Source organism: Schistocerca piceifrons, chromosome 5 (assembly GCF_021461385.2).
Source record: "Schistocerca piceifrons isolate TAMUIC-IGC-003096 chromosome 5, iqSchPice1.1, whole genome shotgun sequence".
In the NCBI taxonomy this organism is placed as follows: Eukaryota; Metazoa; Arthropoda; class Insecta; order Orthoptera; family Acrididae; genus Schistocerca; species Schistocerca piceifrons.
This window is the reverse complement of record NC_060142.1, coordinates 54,746,813-54,764,743: the sequence shown is the minus strand read 5'-3', so window position 1 is coordinate 54,764,743 and position 17,931 is coordinate 54,746,813. Positions and strand designations below refer to the sequence as shown.

At 42.1% G+C, this 17,931-nt stretch overlaps 1 protein-coding gene across 7 annotated transcripts in view; it reads right to left on the bottom strand.

Moving 5' to 3' along the window:
- LOC124798322 (protein rolling stone-like) overlaps positions 1-17,931 on the bottom strand; it is a 167,777-nt gene that overhangs the window by 110,336 nt on the left and 39,510 nt on the right. For 2 of the 7 annotated variants that reach the window (XM_047261669.1, XM_047261672.1), the window contains exon 1: positions 4,072-4,281. The exons of 2 other annotated variants lie outside the window; for them this stretch is intronic. The gene's annotated coding sequence lies outside the window, so the exon portion shown is untranslated. Of the gene's footprint in view, positions 1-4,071; positions 4,283-17,931 lie in introns of those variants that run through there. 3 more of the 7 variants (XM_047261663.1, XM_047261666.1, XM_047261673.1) reach the window with 2 other exon arrangements.

The following is a 17,931-nucleotide window of genomic DNA, read 5'->3' as shown; positions in this document are numbered from 1 at the left end:
CACCACACGGCAGGTCTGGAGACACTGACTAGCACTCGCCCCAGTTGTACAGACGACTTTGATAGCGATGCTACACTGACGAAGACTCTCTCATTTGCCGAGAAGATAGTTAGCATAGCCTTCAGCTACGTCAATGGCTACGACCTAGCAAGGCGCCATTAACAGTATCTAGTGAGAGTATAACATGTACCGTCAAGAGCGATGTACACCAATTATGGATTAAAGTTAAGTATTCCAGCAGCTACGTACTTTTTTTTATAGCATTCATTACGTATCCTGTTTCAGACCTCACGCCAGCCTGCGTGAGTTTAAACGCGTGCATTTCAGCCTCCTCTCTCCACACAGTGTTGGCTAATCTGCCAACACTACAGAGTTCACGTAAGGAAAGAGAGAGAGTGTAAGATTAACGGACTCATTTATTAAACAGTTGAGAATCGAACAATAATACAACCAAATGGGGGTGGGGGGAAGAAAGATTCGAGTTCAGCAGCGACCCCAACGTACGTTCATAACACGCCACGATTGCGGGAGGAAAGGAATTTTAATAACGATCGCCGTATTATCAAATAGAACCCATTTAGTAAAGGAAGGGGTTGCTGGCGTGCAACTACCACCACCGGGAATTACCTAAAGACTAAGAAGATGCTACTGTGCGTGAATCGCTCGGTAGCCTCCCGTACTAAAGCAATAAAACCCGCAAGACGCGAAAGTATTCACAATGACCTACCAGGTTCCCTCTGGGCCGCAGGGCGCGAATCTACAGTGCACTTCGGCGCTCATGCTTGCCGAACTTCATCTCCTGGAAGCGGCACCTCCGACCTCAGGCACGGTCACACTAGAACTGAACTACCGCCCCTTTGTCCACCACCCATCCGCGGAGGGCGGTTGGCGCGAAATACGGGCGCGCACCTGAACTGGCCAATCATAGGGCGACGTTAAAATTGAGCAGAAATAGCGTTTACAAGGTTGGTAAGGCAGGTTGGCGAACTGAGAACGGGAGAAACTTTGGCCACTACTGAACTTTCAAACGCCACTACGTGCTACCCTGGCGATCGGAAAAAGGACAGGAAACGGGGAGCCATCATGGCTGCTAGGAAGACTGCTGCCCTCGCCCATAAATAAAGAAACTTCCTGGCGCCAAGCTCCTCTCACAGATCAGTGTGAGACAACCTGTAAAAATCGTCGAATAAATCAGGCAATCCATAGAAATTATTAATATTACCTGAATTATTATTTTACCGAGTACCAGAATGCTGGGATTAGAAATATGAAATACGAGCACTCAATGGTGAATGAAGTGCACGTCTTTCAGTATTACAATCCCGTACACATCACTACCGTAGAGACGGCAAAGACAATATCTGAGTAATTGCAGCGCTCACAGAGGCACTTTTCCTCCCCTGCTTCATTCATGAATGGAACAGGAGGAGACCTAATACGTGGTGCACCCGGAAGTACCTTCTTCCATTCACTTCACCGTCGTTTGCAGAGTACGCATGTAGATGGAGTTTCCTTTCTTCAGCACTGTACATGCCAAAGTCCTGGATCAAATTCCAAACTTCTCCGCAATGTCTTATGATCGGGAAACAATGCTCGGTGGTCCTCTTGGTTCTGCCTGACAAGGAAACTATTGAGTGTGAGGCCGCAAAAGGGCAATGATGGTTACGGTATTGGACGCCCGTATATTGTCTGCCATGCAGCCGCAGTCTTGGCTGTTAATGGAAACAGGCGGCAGGACCGGATGTATCCAATGGTGGGCACAGCATGAGGCCACGAAGCGTAGTTGAACTGCTTAGTCGACGAGTAACTCACAACACTGCTACAGTGCTACTGGTGTAGATACAAAGTAGGGCAATGGTAACGATATACAAATCAAACATTGCATAATAGCCACAACAACAGCTGCCGAAGTTGACATTTCGTCAGAATGGAACCCAAGGAAGTTTGCAGAGTGATAAAGAAGTGGCAGATGAAATATTAGCGTTTCAGCAAGATCGGTCAGTGGAAGGTATACGCTCGACTGTGCGGACAGTTTACAGTACGTGAGTACAATGATGACGATACGTGCTTAACAAGTAAAAGCGACATTGAAATGGGTGTCTAGCCATCTATTTCACCATCCTTGTCGGACAGGGAGCCACAAATCCTCTCTCCAGTGAAACGTTGTAAAGAACGATCGTTTTTCAAGGAGCAGGTACTAAATATAATTACATACATGGAAACTCATCCGTAGCATATTAAAAAAAAAGAAAAAAAAATGAACGGATTTCGAATAAGACAGCAGCAATATGATCGTGTGGTGCACAAGAAAAACTAGGGATATTCAACAGAGAACACGGTACACTTGTTACAAAAACTGTTTCAAGGATGCTCGATACAGTTTACAGTATGTGCATGATAGTGTCGTACTAAGCTACGCACATCAATTTTCGCGCGACATAGATTACAATGATTTGGAGGAACGTATTGGATGATTGCATAACTTCAAACATTGCTACAGAATTGGAAGACGTAAGATAACGAAATTTCAAACAAACCGTCGACTTGACGACGCACAGAAAACTGCAGGGTCGGCCGCGGTGGCCGAGCGGTTTTAGGCGTTTCGGTCCGGAACAGGGCGACCGTTACGGTCGCAGGTTCGAATCCTGCCTCGGGCATGGAAGTGTGTGATGTCCTTAGGTTAGTTAGGTTTAAGTAGTTCTAAGTTCTAGGGGACTGATGACCTCAGAGGTTAAGTGCCATAGTGCTCAGAGCCATTTGAACCATTTGAAAACAGCGGAATCGGCCCGATAATTTGTAGATGAGGTAAACAAATTCGTCTAATCGTTCAGTAAAGAATTTTTTTCAACTCCGACCGATCGGAATTTCAAGAGGAAATGTATATGAAAGGAATCCTGGAAATCGGAGGTACCAAGAGAGTTGTACCAAGATCAACTAACATCATGTCTTCACGCATTCGTATACAATTATGCCAACTGTTAATCTGGATGGTAAATTGGCTGTAAAGTCATTTACAGTGCAGCGAGAAATTGTAGGTGCTATGCCCCCTTACGATTCTTTCCCGTGCGCGTGATCTTGAAAAAGCAGTAGAGAATATCTACGTCACAGCAAGCAAGAGTGCGAAAACGGGCTAAGAGAACTACAGCTGTGATATAAACTTTGCTTTTGCTCTATTGGTGGCAATAACTTGCTTTTGCTTGGATTTCTGGTCTGCGTATAAAAATCATATTCCTTTAGAGCAAGCTATCCCTCCTGAAAAGTGTGTGACATTTTAGTTCATACCACCTGGAACCAATGGACAAATACAGCCTCTGGATGTTTGCTTTTCTCCGTGCCTATAAAACATATTATCTCACTATCTACAGCTACGCCTTAAAGGATAGCCAGTTTGACGATAGGCTTTACGATAGATTATTTCTCTTTCGGTGGCATGTCCTCACATTCCATCAGTGGTGCAAACAAATGGTTTATTTTGAACATTTCTTGAATGTCGATGACGTCCATTTGGTGAAGTGTAATACATATGTCCCATAGAAGATGATCTCTGCACATCCCGGACACTCACTTTGTTTCGGCCTCCTGGTGCACGTTGAGAGTCTTAGCAGCAAATATTTCTCATAACTCTTAATACAACACTTTCAGATAAGCCTTACTAAGGAATGTTTGAAGTTATGAAATCATCCACTGCTTCCCTCGAAATCATTGTAATCTATGTCGCGCGGAAACTGATGTGCATAGCGTAGTACATACTGTAAATTGTATCGAGCACCCTTGAAACGCGCGAACACCAGTTTACTTGTGACTTCACGCTCAAGGGGTTTCTTGTGAGAAGGGCAGACAATGTGCTGGCAATGGGCTTCACTATTTCCAGTTTCTCCCATTGCCTCAACACAATACGACACGCAACACTACACGCACACATGCACATCGACATCACAGCCACACGCACAGTATAGTTACTCTTAAGGTACAATAGACCCAAACCAACAAACAGCTACGTGGAAAGGTGCGCGGCAGGCTGCGAGCCAGATGATTAAATTAGTTATACACAGTGAAGTGAAAGCAACTGACCTGGCGAGCTGAGATCACAAGGTTTGCCGCACTAGATAACAATAATCACGTAGAGCAGGCGGTATTGAGCTCAGCTGACAACATGAGGCTGCAGCCGGCACTAGATAAGACTGGAGACACAAGATGCAGCGTCCGCGTGCTCTACTTCAGAAATCACTCGCTCACCTAATAAACAAGGTGCATTTGAACAACAGTTTATCAATACGGTCACTGCTTCATCGAAAAGAAAAGATTTGCATCGCAGAGCAGCCGGGTCGAAATCACTAAAGATACCTTCGCTTAGTGTAACCAGGAAAACTTGCTCTTTGACACTGAGGTACCAAAGGTCATGGGGCACGTCCTAATCTCGTGTCGGACCTCCTTCAGCCCGGCGTGTGCGGCAGCTCGACATGGCATGGACCCAACACGTCGCTGGAAGTTCCCTGCGGGAATACTGAGCCACGCTACCTCTACAGCCGTTTATAATTGCGAAAGTGTTGCCGGTGGAGGATTTTGTGTATGTATGATCTCGTGATTATGTATAGTCATGCTCAAAAGTATCCGAACGACCTGAATTGCATTTCGCCTGATTCGCATGCAACCCACATAATGCAGCTGTCTAGCAGGTCCTCTAATCGATCCTTGGTACAGTCGTTTGACTATTGAAAATTGTTCTAACAAGTCATCACTAGAAAACACTGCTCTGTATCGCAATAACTCAAGATGCAAAGTACACTACTGGCCATTAAAATTGCTACACCACGAAGATGACGTGCTACTGACGCGAAATTTAACCGACAGGAAGAAGATGCTGTGATAGGCAAATGATTAGCTTTTCAGTGCATTCACACAAGGTTGGCGCCGGTTGCGACATCTACAACGTGCTGACATGAGGAAAGCTGACAACCGATTTCTCATACACAAACAGTAGTTGACCGGCGTTGCCTGGTGAAACGTTGTTGTGATGCCTCGTGTAAGGAGGAGAAATGCGTACCATCACGTTTCCGACTTTGATAAAGGTCGGATTGTAGCTTATCGCCATTGCGGTTTGTCGTATCGCGACATTGCTGCTCACGTTGGTCGAGATCCAATGACTGTTAGCAGAATATGGAAACGGTGGGTTCAGGAGGGTAATACGGAACGCCGTGCTGGATCCCAACGGCCTCGTATCACTAGCAGTCGAGATGACAGGCATCTTATCCGCATGGCTGTAACGAATGGTGTAGCCACGTCTCGATCCCTGAGTCAACAGATGGAAACGTTTGCAAGACAACAACCACCTGCACGAACAGTTCGACGACGTTTGCAGCAGCATGGACTATCAGCTCGGAGACCATGGCTGCGGTTATCCTTGACGCTGCATCACAGACAGGAGCGCCTGAAATGCTGTACTCAACGACGAACCTGGGTGCACGAATGGAAAAACGTCATTTTTTCGGATGAATCCAGGTTCTGTCTACAGCATCATGATAGTCGCATCCATGTTTGGCGACATCGCGGTGAACGCACGTTGGAAGCGTGTATTCGTCATCGCCATACTGGTGTTTCACCCGGCGTGATGGTATGGGGTGCCATTGGTTACACGTCTCTGCCACCTCTTGTTCGCATTGAAGGCACTTTGAACAGTGGACGCTACATTTCAAATGTGTTATGACCCGTGGCTCTACCCTTCATTCGATTCCTGCGAAACCCTACATTTCAGCAGGATAATGCACGACCGCTTGTTGCAGGTCCTCTACGGGCCTTTCTGGATACAGAAAATGTTCGATTGCTGCCCTGACCAGCACATTCTCCAGATCTCTCACCAATTGAAAACGTCTGGTCAATGGTGGCCGATCAACTGGTTCGTCACAATACGCCAGTCACTAATCCTGATGATCGTGTTGAAGCTGCATGGTCAGCTGTACTTGTACACGCCATCCAAGCTCTGTTTGACTCAATGCCCAGGCGTATCAATGCCGTTATTACGGCCGGAGGTGGTTGTTCTGGGTACTGATTTGTCAGGATCTATGTACCCAAATTGCGTGAAAATGTAATCACATGTGAGTTCTAGTATAATATATTTGTCCATTGAATACCCGTTTATAATCTGCATTTCTTCTTGGTGTAGCAATTTTAATGGCCAGTAGTGTAATACCACGCTACTAGAAATATCAGGGAACACCTTATCACAGATAAGACTGTCCTTAAGGCTAGTAATTTCACATTTATGACAATAAATGACATACCTGAAATGTTAGCACTCTCATTATTACGTCAGATAGGTAATGCACGTAGTAAGTTCGTCGTATTCGTGATTTACTCTTCAAAGTAACATACCGTACTTGTTACTTAACACAAAATGATATTAAAAATTTAAGTTATTCACGAGCAGCTAGTTGTGACTATGTATGAACTTCAAATGACACGACGAACCGTCTCGTTCTGCATTTGGATTCAAACCAAGGTCATGCAGACTAAGATTTCGTGACTGACGGAAACTAACAGTCATTCCTGACTAGGCATACAGAGAGTGATATACCTCGATTTTAGACAGTATCAGTTACCAAATATCAACTTCAAATTACATAACGTAAACATTTTTAACGGACGCGAATTCCTACCCAGCATCTATTGTCCCTGATAATGAACTACGAGAGATGTTAAATATTGCTTCTTCACAAGTAACTTGCTTGAAATGCCGTGAGGTAAAGCTTTGTGTTGGACAGGGATTCGAACACAGAACCTAATCGGATTGTTATCGAAGCACAATCAACTGTGACATATCGGATTTTCTCGGCAGTAGCAAGATGTTTTAACTGAAATGACGAGACGAAACATTAATTTTTTCCTTCCCAGGACTCCAACCCGGCACCTATAGCTGTTATATTCTAGAGAAAACTAACGTTAAATATGGGTTTGTTACTCCAGCAGCGACATGTGAGCATGTTTGAACTAGAAATAATACGACGAAGAGCAGCTCGGAATAACATCCTTGAACTTACAGCGATCTCGCAAATAGTAATATGTCTTATTACGGTATATTGATAATATGTCTCACTGGGAGTCAAAAACGTCACATATCGTTAGTGTCGACAACGAATGAAAATACATTAAAAATAAAAATTATTATCCACCAGCAGATAGGTGTTCTCATGCTAGAGCTTCATAATTCATAATGAAAACTTTAGTGCCGGGACAGGATTCGAACCCATTCACGCGCAATATCTGGAGATGTTGAGGAATTTGCAGTTTTGAACAAACAACAAATTGTAGCTGAGCTGTATTGTCAGGAAGGGATCAAATTCCGCGTTAAGGGCGGTCTGAGTTGCATTCCCAGTTCAGAACCAATTTTATCGGCATACAGAAGCTCTAAAAAAAGATGGAATAAGTGTATTGTGACCCTACATAGCGTTTGTTTCGTCACTAGAAATAAATAACTAGCATAAGAAAGGATACTGGTGTTAGAGTTTCTACACGTCGCCACTGCTGACTTTATTGTGGTTCAACCTAACGCCTACTTGGTAGAGAAGGAATATCATGTTTAATGTGAATTTCAGATCACAATGCCATTATACCTTCTTCACTTGGCGTAGCCAGAACCGAATAGAATCTGTCTCTCCCTATCAAAAAAAGCATCGGCAGAAGTTGGAAGCGAACCTAGACCGTCATTATACGAACCTATCATTAATCCAACAGACCACCAAATCTACTTCTCTCTCACTCATTTTTCTATCATAACACCGATGCGGCACACTCGATGAGAATTCATACACACAGGCTTCCTATAGTGGTTTGCACCATGTTCAGTTCATTCATTTACTTGGTTGGCCGAATCGCCATGAACTAGCTGCCTCGGCTATCCACTGCATACATTCGACTCTATTTTGTAATCACCGAAATAAAATAAAGTAACTGCCACCTACACAGAACTGCCAACAGTGTAGGATGCAGAAATTTAAATAGGAAGTGTTCCTTTCCAGTTCGGCTACTGTATTGCGCTATCTGTTTGTTGAAATCACCGTGCAGTGCAAAAGAAAAGCTGTAACTGTCTCAGAAGTCTAGATCCGGCCATATGCATTACCTCACAGCACTGTGGAATGCGGAAGTTTCAGGAGAAACTGTTGTTGACTTCTGGAGGTGCTGTAGCTACGTGACAGCTATGTCTCGCCGCGTCAGCCGTGCTGTGCGGACGTGTGCTGAGTTTCGTGCGCCGCGGTCTGCTGTGCTTCGGCGTGGTAAGTCGCAGTGCTTCTTGCATCGTTGCAGAACTTCTACGCATATTGAAATTTGAAATATGAATCCGTGATGGCCCACTTGAACAGACAAGATACTTTGAAATTCTCGTTTGATCGTAATTACGCCCGACCTAAACTACACGAAATCGAAGATTGGTTGGAATACGAAGTGAAAGTTGATTAAGAGGATGTCATTGGAATGCATCTTTCGATAGTGTGCAGCGTTGTATTTGTGAAATTGAGGAATGCTAACTTATGTGACAAAATAGTTGAGTCTTGCGGAGGAATTATGAAATTTAAACATTGTGATGGAAACGTAGGCGAAGTCACCGTAACGCATTCAGGGTTTGGAATACGAACTATCAGGATATTCGAACTACCATTCGAAGTACCGGCAGAACAAATAAACGCAGTGATAGCGCCTTACGGTAAAGTTCTCAGCAATGTTGCCGAACGGTGGTCCAACTCGCGCAAATTCCAAGTTCTCAACGGAGTGAGGCAATTAAAGGTCGATTTGCACAAACATGTACCGTCATACATCAGCGTGTGTGGATACCGAAGTATCGTTATATACGACGGCCAGCCGAGGACGTGCGCGGCGTGCAACTCTCCCGGCCACGTCCGCGCGGAGTGTTTACAGCGGCGAGTGGCGCAGCTGCCGGCTGGCGAGGCGCCGCGACCGCCTGCTATGACTGCGCTGCCAGCGACTTACGCTACGGCTGCCCGCGGCCAAGTCTTGACCCCAAGCCCTGATGTGAATTCGGAGAACCATCCAACCCGAGAAGAAGCCCAGATTGCCACCACTGACACAACAGAAGCTAGACCACCCGAACCTAAGGAAATCGTGACAGCTGTAACGGTTTCAACACAACAGACACCGAAAGATATTGGGAGCCACAGCAAATTCTCCGATTCCTCCGCTGTTGAGAATGACATGCAAGAACCATCCCGGAATGAGCAACCTCATAGTGAACCGATTTCTCTATTGACACCATCATCCACCAAGAGCACAGTCGACAATTTAGCTCGAAACACCACCCGCTTAGAAGATTTGAAGAATCCTGAGGAAGACAACATCAGACAGCAGCCGGTGAAACCTAAACGGCAAACACGAAAACAGAGCCCTGAAGAGATTCAAGAACTGGAGAAAAAACTCTCCCGTACCAAAAAAATTCTTAAAACAGATCGAAGCGGAAAGCAAGGCGTGGTAGACATCGGAAAACCAGACATCCCCAACCCGAATGAGGACGTACAGATGAACCTCGCCCCTCCAATTGAAGAACCAATGGACACTGTTGACCGCTGCGGAACTGATATGGGGACAGCATGGTCTGACGACACTGAATGCGCTTAGTTCGGACTACCGAATGACGCAGGCGTATAAAATCGCCACGCTCAATGTAAACAGAATAGTTTCGGACGTAAAGTTACAATCTGTGAAGGACTACTTATATGCCGCCGACATTGACATAGCGATGTTACAAGAGGTAGTTACGACCAAAATAGCGGATGTGTACGGATATGAGGCGATCTTAAACATAGGCAATGAATGTGGAACAGGAATACTGTTCAAACACGGCATACCATGTACAGCAAAAGCAATACTTGAATCTGGACGAGGCATAACTGCACAAATATATGATCTGCTTCTTGTTAATATATATGCTCCCTCTGGATCCAGCGGAAAACGAGCTAGGGGCAACCTGTTCCGGGACGAAATTGTCCCATTAATAACGGATCCTCGACTGCACATAATTTTGGGTGGAGATTTTAACTGCGTATTGCGTCCAGAAGATCAAATCCCGAACTTCAGCTTTTGTGAGGAGCTGTTGCTGTTAATTAACGGGCTAGATATGATAGATGCTTGGTGCCACCTTCGCCCGCACACCCGAGGATACACGTACGTATCCAGTACTTCAGCAAGCAGACTAGACAGGCTGTATGCAACGAAAGGTTTTATCCATAATGTAACTGACTGTGAAATTTGGCCTCTTAACTTCTCGGATCACTGCGCATTTCATATAACCGCGGAGCATACTAAACAAAAAACATTCCTGGGAAGGGGCGTATGGCAGCTAAACGTGTCACTTTTGGAGGACGCAGTACTGAAACAGGAGGTCCATGCTACATGGCAGCGTTGTCTTCGGATGCAATCCAGATATACAACACGCATCATGTGGTGGCTACAGTCTGCGAAACCGCAGATAAAAAAATGCATCGCACGATATGGTCGCATGAAAGCGTACTGGCGAAAACGCACCTTGGAGTATCACTTTCTTTGCCTCCGCGAACTATATGATGACCCCATGGGATTAGTAGCAAACAGCTCTAGAATAAAACGCACTAAAGCAAGAATAACGGCGTTGGTACGACAATCACTAGAGGGGAAAAAAGTTCGATCGCGTCCTCCGATTGAACTGACGCAGGAGAATACGTCCGTATATCACGTGATACGGGAAGCCAAGAGAGGTAAACAAAAGTTAATCCACACTCTCAGTGATGAACAGGGGAGCAAATACGATCAACAGGTCACAGTAAAAAACTACGTGGTGCAACATTATACAGATTTTTACTCCGCATCGGCGACTGACGCGACGGCAGGTGAGCTGCTTTTATCCAACATTCAGTCCACGGTCCATCCGACTGACAACGCCGACCTTGTAGCCCACATAACTGAGGAAGAAGTATGTGCCATAATCAAAGACTCGCCTACAAAGAAATCTGCTGGTTTAGATGGCCTACCCATAGAATTTTATGCTTGTTTTTGGCACATCATAGGACCGGAATTCACCAAAATATGCAATGAATTATTGGGAGACGTGCAGATGCCATCTCAGTTTACCGAAGGAATGATTGTACTGATCCCCAAAAAACCACGTAGCGCTACGCTGAAGGATTTTCGACCACTAACACTCCTCAATTCCGACTATAAAATCTTCACCCGACTCATAAACTGTAGACTGAAGACGGTACTGCCGAAAGTACTTGGCCCTTATCAAATGAGTGCTGTCCCAGGGAGATCAATGTCGAATGCATTATGTGAATATAGAGACATAATATATTTGTCGTGGCTATGCAAATGCAATGTTGGTCTCATGTGTTTAGACTTCGATAAGGCTTTTGACCGCATCAACCACCACTTTCTACTAACTGTAATGCAACGGATGGGATTCAGTGCTCATTTTATTCAGATCATACGCAAATGTATAGTCGGCACTTCCTCTCGAATCAAAATTAATGGTCAGCTAAGTTCACCAGTCCCGATCAAGCAATCAGTGAGACAAGGCTGCCCTCTTTCTATGGCACTATACGCAATCGCCGTGGAACCGTTACTGTTAAACCTGCATCACAGGTTACAAGGTCTACAGGTGTTGGGTACAAAAACCGTGTGTCACGCTTATGGTGATGACGTCAGTGTAGTAATTAACACGCACTCAGAAATGGAAGTCGATCAACAAATAATCCACGCTTACGCCACTTCTTCTGGAGCCAAACTCAACGAACAAAAATCGAAAATTTTACCTGTCGGACCCCATATGGAGACCATTCAAAGAACATGGCTACAAAGAACAGAGAAGACGAACCACTTAGGTATGATTCTAATGGCCAACCCAAGAGAGATGACAGTAGCCAACTGGGACCGTAAACTACATATATTCAGGGCTACTCTCCGTGAACACAAAACTAGAACGCTCAATAGGATACAGAGAGCTCTATTGATTAACAGCTATGCGCTAAGCAAAATATATCACATCGCAGCAGTGTTACCAGTACCCAAGGATACAGCGCAAAAGCTTTTAGCTGCAGCGTATTGGTTCATATGGAGCGGAAACATCTTTAAAGTCGCCATGCCAACCATAGTGTTAACTCGCGCCGCTGGTGGTTTGGGCGTCAAAGACATCAGGAACCAATGCACTGCCGTATATATGGACCGAATCCGCAAAATACTGCAGTCACCCCATCCGACAATTACAAAAACGTTATTCAACAGGTTAGCCCCAACGAGCAAAAAGGCCCCAGTCGATGTCGGTCGCATCAGCGCTCAACTCGATCACGTCCGGACTTACTACCTGGAAATGAGCTATATTCAAGATACTTCACAGCTGCTTAACACCAGAAGGACCTATTACCACCTCACGAGACACCATAGGCAAAACCCAATTGAAGCGAAATATCCAGCGGTCAACTGGAGTAACGTCTGGAAAAACATTAACAATCCCATCCTCCACTCCAAAGTAGTGTCCACGTGGTATGACATTGTGAACGAGAAGGTCCCCACAGGTGAAAAGTTGCACAATATCAAAATGAAGCAGAGTCCGTACTGCGATCATTGCCATACTGTAGATACCTTGGCACACATTCTCATCTGCCGCGACCAATACCACATATGGAACTGGACTAGAAAAAAACTCGCAATAATTACTAGAACCACAGACTCTGCTATAACACTTAAAGATGTACTTCAACCAGACTGGCATTTCTTTCCTGCAACAAAGCACAATAGCTATGCTTGGATTATCGGCCAGTTTGCATATTTTGCAGTTACGAATACACATGCGAGTATAGACGAGTACATACAGTATATAATGGAAGAGCACCACAACCTTAAAACGAGTCGGAAATACAAAGCTTTGTTTCAAAATTTCTTACTTCACACTTTGCCATAATGAAGCAGTAATTTTTATTTTATTTTATTTTTTTTTTTTTTTTGATCGGTACACAACACTACAGCGAGTCGATACTAATTGTGCTTCATTATAATTAAGTTGGCATTTATTTATTTATTTATTTTTATAGTACAACAGGTGAAAGTGCCTCAGGAAAATTAATTTTGCCAGAAGCCGTAACATAAAACATATCAGAAGTGCTTGATTGATTTCGTGTTCTTCTGTTTCACGGGTGTTGGACAGATTGTCACGGCAAGAAGATTTATTCAGTTCCTTTATATATTATTAAAAAAAAATGAAAAAAATCAATAAAAAAAGAGTAGGTTAAGTTAGGGTGAAAGTGGCGGTGGCAACAGATTTCTTTTTTTTATCATTATTTTCTTTTTTTAAATTTTTTAGGTTAGATAGGATTTTGGGGGTGATATGGATGATAGGGGCCAACGCCTGAAGTGGAAGAGGTCCAGGAAAATATATTTAATTAAAAAAAAATAAATAAAAAAAAAACAAAAAAAAGTTGGTAGAGCACTTGCCCGCGAAAGAAAAAAAAAAAGAAAAAAGTTAAGTGTCATGACCCATAGAAAAGATGTCGCGATTTCGAGTACATTCAGTGCTTCATTTTTTTAAAACGCAATTCTACTGTCTGCTTAATTTATCAACGTATTTAAAAAAAAAAAAAAAAAAAAAAAAAAAAAAAAAAAAGAAGAAAGAAGTAGCGTAACTGAAAGCGTCGCGCACTGTAGCTGATACGTCCCGAGTTCTATTACATTCGCTTCTACATTTTTTAAAACGCAGTTCTGCTGTCTGCTGAAGTTGTCAATTTAATGGAACTTTGAACATAATTCCCTTCACTTCTCAACACAAAATAGTCGCATGTGGAAAAAGGGATAACTTCTGCGACATTTTGTTCTTTTCAGGTTAAATAGACGGCCAAGCAGAAGATGCATCTCGAAGCTTTTGTATTATGTATGGGGAGAGCGCATCGTGCCAAAATAGTCAGAAAAGTATTTTCTGCATTAGCTGTCGTCTGGTAGTGGCATTTTATTCTTCTTCAAATCTTGTTTGACAGCTTTTACTTAGAATAAGTTTTCTACTTGCATGTAATCAATAAAATGCATGTGCATTGTCAGACTGTTATAGATAACATCAGAGAATTCGTATGTATCGTTGATGATTAATTTCTCTCTCTTGTGTTTTAACGACACTAAAATAAACCTTACGAAAATTGTGCACTGTATTATAAGAAATGAAATAAAACTACCCACGATAACCTTACGACGAATGTCTGTTTTAATAAAACTGTGTATCATCTGTACACAAGCGTGTCTCTATCGGCACGAATTAGTAAAATACTATTCACTTAGATTTCGATTGGGTCTGTATTTAATTGGTATGCTGCATCATATTCAACAGGAATGCAAATGTGGCATTTCATAAATAAAGTTATGTATTCCTAGAAACCCAAAATTTTCTTGTCTGCAGCCGAAAGAGGCGTTACCTGTTGTGCAGCATTGTAAGTTTTTCACCATTGCAGTATGAGCTGAAAGTATTTTCCTGCGATTTGCTTATCAATTCATTTCCTTCATACTTATCACCCTGGCATGTGAGTCTTAAGGGAAGAACAATGTTGAATTTCGTATCGTTGACGGTCGATTCGAATTTCTTCAGAGACGCTTGAATTGTGAAGCAGCTTGGCAGTCAGAAAGCCGAGATCTGTGACCATTAACACAACATACTGAGTCCAGCTGCCAAGAGGATTTGGTGTTTGAGGGTTTTCTTCTGATTTCGTTAAAGAATTTTTTCTGGAAATTCGCAGCTCCATAAAATAAATCACAAAAAAAGTTCGCACACGCTGGCCCCTACTACGGTTAGAACGGACGACTCCTTGAACCGTTGCGACACGAGACATGGGCGGTACCGCGGGGCTATGGACACACTGCTGGCAACACGCCACTCTCATCATCGTATTTGTCACTCAGCCTCATAACGCATCGTGAACGCATGAGCATTTTCCTCTAACAGGTGTCAGCATCTTATCTATGATTACAAAATCTCCCAAACTATAGCTTACTTTACAAATTGTAAGAAATTTATCAGTATTTTACCTGAGTGCTGCTAATTTATCTTTCTCGTGCCATTATTTTCTTGACAACCTATCATGAAATCTCACACTTCTGAGGATGAATAAGAACCATCTGTATGACAAACAAGCTCTAACAATCATCACACCAGTGCCATCTATATTACAAAGTTCTTCAACATTTGCTTTATTTTTCACCCTTCGAGCCAAACAAAGTAAGGGTTCCAATGAGAGCACAGATCTCCGTTCCAGAAGTTTCCTTTACATCCTTCACTTTAGAACACTTATTTTGTGGTATTAGGTTTTTAATTTGCTAGTTTTTGTTTTCCACAAGTGAATCAATCATATTATCATAGCAATCTCGTTGAACACGGGTCCAATCTTGTTTAATACCCATAGCAGACATCTTTTTACGGGGAAAGAATTTTTATTTTGTTTTTTGAGGACTTTTCTGTTGTTTTGGTTATTACATTTTGCTTGTAGACCTTTGTTTTACTAACTTTATAACAAAAGACGCACAAATAAAATTAAAATTATCGTCATAATCCTTTTCTTCTTCTCTTTCACGGCGCTGCATTTCCTCTTCTTCAAAATGCATATTTCCATTTCTCTCTGAGGACCTGAATACTCGCAGTCATCGGTAACTTCACTTAGAAGCTTTTCAATTTCCCACCAAATAGAGTGCAAACAAAAATAAGCTGTGTATATTGCCAGCCTGTGGTCGCAATAAATCCATAGACAATACAGCTGACAGAAGTTCCATCTTGAAAGGACATTATGTGTACATTACAAAACGCTGCTTTGTGTAGCAATTGTTATTATTGTGACTTTATTTTCATTGGCTATAGGCGTATTTCGGTTCAAAGGCCATTTTCAAGCACTCTGCAACATATAGTACGGTATTTAGATCATACATCTGTGGGTTTTCGTAACAAGATAATTATTTTGTACATTTGGCGTAAGATTTACTTCCATATTACGTCGTTGACACTCTTGCTATCAGATACATTACTTGGTACGTTTTTAAGCAAAGCATAGACGCAATTATAAATTACTAGCTAAGTAATGTCTCAGCAGTGGAATTTTTCTTTGTTGTCCAGTATCGCTAAGATCTTGTTAACGTTTTTGAAGTTTGACAGGTTCGAGTTATGTCAGTGATGTTACATGGTTACAGATTTGTTTTTGCAAATCTATGGAGTTGTGTGATAGTAAAATATTTGCAGCTGTATATTATCCGTGGTCAATAATTTCAATAAAATTATCAAAATAGTTTTTACGTTTTAAATCGATTTGTTCGTTTAAAATTTTTTCTGAATATTTGCATGTGTGTATATAGATTTCTATCTCTTCCAGAAAGTTCAGTATTGGGACTTTTGATGTTACGTGCAGAATTTGCATCTTATTTTCAATCTGGTCTAAGTTGCGATTTTCAGTTTTTACGTGGTTAAATAATGTAGATGGGTTTGTGTCACTGTTTCTGATATGTTCTCGGTATCTAATTTGGAAATTTCTGCCTGTTTGGCCTATATAGAATTTTCCGCAGTCATTACAATTTATTTTGTATACGCCAGGGTATGAATTCACTGGTAGTTTCGTATTTCTGGAGTTAATTTGTGTCTTTAGGTTGTGTGCAGTGCGGTATGCAAAACTAACTGTGGTCTTCTTTAGTAAAGCGTCAAGTTTTTTGGAATTATTGCCTACATATGTTCGTGGTATGTATGTTATTTTTTGTTTCGTTGGCATCTCTCTGCTTAATTTTATGTCGCTATGACTCTCAGCGTGAAACGGTTTGTTATATTTATTGTAAATTTTGTTGACAATGTTTGGACTGAAGTTATTTTGTTGTGCTATATATCTGAGGATTTCTAGCTCTTTTTGTATTGCAGATTGTTATAATGATTGGTTTTTCAGTCTGTTTATCATCGTATGAAAGTATGCGTGTTTGTGTGTTCGAGGATGACAAGAATTTGCATTAATTACGTTATCTGATGTATGTTTTCTGTAGATTTCAAATTGATGTGCATTATTAATGTTTTTTATTGTAAGGCCCAGGAAATTGATCGTTTTATTGTTCTCTGGTTCCATTGTGAATTTCATGTTGGGGTGAATTTCATTTAGTAGTTCGTGCATCTGCTGAACGTCTGTGTCACAACCGTCTATTATGAGCAGCATGTCATCTATACAACGGAAATAATATTCCAATTTTCTTTGTAAGTGTGTTTGTGGGGCTAAAGAATTTTTGTTCTGAAGTAAAAATATATCAGCTATGGTGCCAGCTATGATACATCCCATGGCTACTCCACCCTTTTGGGTGTATATTGCGTTGTTAAACACAAAGTAGTTTTGGTTTAGTACTAATTTCAGCAGTTCAGTGATCTCTTGTGTCCCGGTAATGGGTAATGTTCTATATTGTAGGAAGTTGTGTTCTATAATATCAATTGTTTCATTTATAGGGACATTGGTGTATAGATTGGTGATATCAAAGGATACGAATTTCCCATTCTCTGGAATTATTATATCTTTTATGCTGTTTGGTAACATCTTTGAGTTTTTTATTGTGAACCGTTTTTGATATGTATAGTATTTTGAGAGTAGGGTGTTTAGTTTTCTACTAATGAGGTAGGATGGACTATCTATACAGTGAACCACTGGGCGTATTGGGATTTGGGCTTTATGGACCTCTGGTTGTCCACGCAGTTTAGGTGTCCTTGGGTTCATTGCTATGTATGTTTTTTTCTCAAAATCAGTGAGAATTGTATGGAAGCTTTTTATAACTTTTTTTGGTTTGTGCGGTATATTTGCTGGTAGGATTTCTATTAATTTCAGTGATGTTGTTAGCTGTGAAAAAATCCTGTACTTCGTTTATATAGTCATTATGGTTTATTATGACCAAACTATTTCCTTTATCTGCTTTAATTGC